Below are 4,110 nucleotides of genomic sequence, written 5' to 3'. Positions count from 1 at the left end.
TAACGGGTCACGGAGACAGGGGGTAATGGGGCACGGAGTCAGAGAGTAACGGGGCATGGAGACAGGGGGTAATGGGGCATGGAGACAGGGGGTAATGGGGCATGGAGACAGGGAGTTTATTTTTACTCATTTGCTGGTAAGTCCAGTATTTTTAGCCCATCCCTAGTTGCCCCTTGAGAAGGTGGTGGTGAGCCGCCTTCTTGAACCGCTGCAGTCCGTGTGGTGAAGGTGCTCCCACACTGCTGTTAAGGAGGAAGTTCCAGGATTTTGACCCAGCGACGATGAAGGAACGGCCGATATATTCCACAGTCAGGATGGTGTGTGACTTGGAGGGGAACGTGGAGGTGATGGTGTTCCCATGCGCCTGCTGCCCTTATCCTTCTCGGTGGTAGAGGTCGCAGGTTTGGGAGGTGCTGCCGAAGAAGCCTTGGCGAGTTGCTGCAGTGCATCTTGTAGATGGTACACACTGCAGCCACGGTGTGCCGGTGGTGGAGGGAGTGGGTGTTTGAAGGTGGTGGGTAACGTGTCGATCAAGCAGCTGCTTTGTCCTGGATGGTGTCGAGCTTCTTGAGTGTTGTTGAAGCTGCAACTCATCCAGGCAAGTGGAGAGTGTTCCATCACACTCCTGACTTGTGCCTTGTAGATGGTGGAAAGGCTTTGGGGAATCAGAAGGTGAGACACTCGCCGCAGAATACCCAGCCTCTGGCCTGCTCTTGTTGCCACAGTATTTATGTGGCTGGTCCAGTTAAGTTTCTGGTCAATGGTGACTCCCAGGACGTTGATGGTGGGGGATTCGGCGATGGTAATGCCGTTGAATATCATGGGGAGGTGGTTAGACTTTCTCTTGTTGGAGATAGTCATTGCCTGGCAGTTATGTGGTGCGAATGTTACTTGCCACTTATCAGCCCAAGCCTGAATGTTGTCCAGGTCTTGCTGCATGCGGGCGTGGACTGTTCCATTATCTGAGGAGTTGCAAATGAAACAGAACACTGTGCAATCCTCAGCAAACATCCCCACTTCTGACCTTATGATGGAGGGAAGGTCATTGATGAAGCAGCTGAAGATGGAAGATGGGACACTGCCCTGAGGAACCCCTGCAGCGATGTCCTGGGGCTGTGATGATTGACCTCCAACCACCACAACCATCTTCCTTTGTGCTGGGTATGACTCCAGTCAGTGGAGAGTTTTCCCCGATTCCCATTGACTTCAGTTTTACTAGGGCTCCTTGATGTCAAGGGCAGTCACTCTCACCTCACCTCTGGAATTCAGCTCTTTGTCCATGTTTGGACCAAGGCTGTAATGGGGTCTGGAGCCGAGTGATCCTAGTGGAACGCAAACTGGGCATCTGTGAGCAGGTTACTGGTGAGCAAGTGCCGCTTGATAGCACTGTTGACAACACCTTCCATCACTTTGCTGATGATTGAGAGTAGACTGATAGGGCGGTGACCAGATTGGATTTGTCCTGTTTTTGTGGCCAGGACATACCTGGACAGTTTTACACAGTGTTGGGTAGATGTCAGTGTTGTAGCTGTACTGGAACAGCTTGAGGTTGGGGGTCAATTGAAAATTTAAAAATTGTGTTTGATTGAACTTTGTTAGGACTTTGTTAACAGTTACAGAGCCAAGGCTGGTAAATGGAGTTTAGCTCCAGACCAGCCAGGAGCTAATTGAATGGTGGAAGCGGCTTGAGTTGCTAAATGGGCTCCTGCTGTTCCTGTGTTCCCGCGGTCCGAGTACAGATGGAGACAGGGAATATTGGCACTGTTCCCAGGGAACCCCGCCCCCATGGCCCCCAGTGCCCACCCCCAGTGTCCGCTCCCCCAGTGCCCCTCCCCCTCCTCCAGTGCCCCTCCTCCAGTGCCCCTCCCCCTCCTCCAGTGCCCTCCCCCAGTGCCCCACCCCTCCCCCAGTCCCCCTCCACCTCTCCCAGTGCCCCTCCCCCAGTGCCTTCCCCCTCCCCAATGCCCTCCCCCTCCCCCAGTGACCCTCCCCTCCCCGTGCCCCTCCCCCCCAGTGCCCTCCCCCAATGCCCCGCCCCGTGCCCCCCGAGCCCTCCCCCAATGCCCCTCCCACTCCCCGTGCCCCTCCCCAGTACCCCTCCCCCTACACCAGTGCCCCTCCCCCTCCCGTGCCCCCCATGCACCTCTCCCCCAGTGCCCCTCCCCCTCCCCCAGTGACCCTCCCCTCCCCTGTGCCCCGCCCCCCCAGTGCCCTCCCCCAATGCCCCGCCCTGTGCCCCCGAGCCCTCCCCCAGTGCCCCTCCCACTCCCCGTGCCCTTCCCCAGTACCCCTCCCCTTACCCCCGTGCCCCTCCCCCCCAGTGCCCTCCCCCAATGCCCCGCCCTGTGCCCCCCGAGCTCTCCCCCAGTGCCCCTCCCACTCCCGTGCCCCCCATGCACCTCTCCCCCAGTGCCCCTCCCCCTCCCCCAGTGACCCTCCCCTCCCCTGTGCCCCGCCCCCCCCCCAGTGCCCTCCCCCAATGCCCCGCCCTGTGCACCCGAGCCCTCCCCCAGTGCCCCTCCCACTCCCCGTGTCCTTCCCCAGTACCCCTCCCCTTACCCCAGTGCCCCTCCCCCTCCCCAGTGCCCCCCATGCACCTCTCCCCCAGTACCCCTCCCCCTACCCCAGTGCCCCCCATGCACCTCTCCCCCAGTACCCCTCCCCCTACCCCAGTGCCCCTCCCCCTCCCCAGTGCCCCCCATGCACCTCTCCCCCAGTGCCCCTCCCCCTCCACCAGTGCCCCTCCCCCAATGCCCCCTGTGCCCCCAGTGCCACTCCCCCAATGCCCCCTGTGCCCCCAGTGCCACTCCCTCAGTGCTCCCCCCCCCCCGTGCCCCCCCCCCCAGGGCTTTCTGTAACCTGGCGCTCCGGACCCACGAAGAGCAGTGCTGCCGCTTGTCGTGTGTTTGGATCCAGCGACGATCCCTGTGTCACACACAGAGACTTCGCCCATGTCAGGACACTGCGTATCGCCCCCCCACACACCCGCCTCGCCCCCATTTGAGGCAGGGAGGGGGGCTGCCCTCACTTGGACAGTTTGGGGGGGGAGGGGCGCGGCCCTCACTCGGAGTGGTTCGGCGGGGGGGGGGGGGCTGCCCTCACTGAGACAGGTTGAGGAGGGTCTGCCCTCACTCAGACAGGTTGAGGAGGGTCTGCCCTCACTGAGACAGGTTGAGGAGGGTCTGCCCTCACTCAGACAGGTTGAGGAGGGTCTGCCCTCACTCAGACAGGTTGAGGAGGGTCTGCCCTCACTCAGACAGGTTGAGGAGGGTCTGCCCTCACTCAGACAGGTTGAGGAGGGTCTGCCCTCACTCAGACAGGTTGAGGAGGGTCTGCCCTCACTCAGACAGGTTGAGGAGGGTCTGCCCTCACTCAGACAGGTTGAGGAGGGTCTGCCCTCACTCAGACAGGTTGAGGAGGGTCTGCTCTCACTCAGACAGGTTGAGGAGGGTCTGCCCTCACTCAGACAGGTTGAGGAGGGTCTGCTCTCACTCAGACAGGTTGAGGAGGGTCTGCTCTCACTCAGACAGGTTGAGGAGGGTCTGCCCTCACTCAGACAGGTTGAGGAGGGTCTGCCCTCACTCAGACAGGTTGAGGAGGGTCTGCCCTCACTCGGATAGGTTTGGCGGAGGTTGCCCGAGGCCCAGCACTGACGGTCAGCAGGAGCCGAGGAGCCTGCGAGCTGAGCCGGGCTGACCTTTGTCCCCAGCACTCCCTGCCCCGAGGACCACACCCTGGGCCTGTGAGCTGGCAGTCAGCGCGGGGCCTGCACACTCGCAGCTCACAGCTCGCTCTCCGGCTCGGAGCGGAGCCACAGAGCGGAGAGACGCTCAGCGATCCGGAATCGTGCAGCACCAGGACCCCAGGACCAGCGGCTGCAGGTAACCCGTGCGGTGAGAGGGGGCAACCCCCACAGCGACCCAGGGGACGGGCTGGGCCCGGGGCTTCAGGCTTAACGGCAGCACACCGCGGCTCAGGAAGGGTTCTTGTCTCCGTGGCAACCGCTCCTTTGTATGAGAAGCAGCCACAGTCCCGGGTGACTAAAGTCAGCGGTTTGGGAACTTTGTGCGGGAGAGCTGCGGCGGTGTGTGGGGGGGGGGAGGCAAGGGG

This window comes from Pristiophorus japonicus, chromosome 26, assembly GCF_044704955.1.
Source record: "Pristiophorus japonicus isolate sPriJap1 chromosome 26, sPriJap1.hap1, whole genome shotgun sequence".
NCBI classification, from domain to species: Eukaryota; Metazoa; Chordata; class Chondrichthyes; family Pristiophoridae; genus Pristiophorus; species Pristiophorus japonicus.
This window is presented reverse-complemented; position numbering follows the sequence as displayed.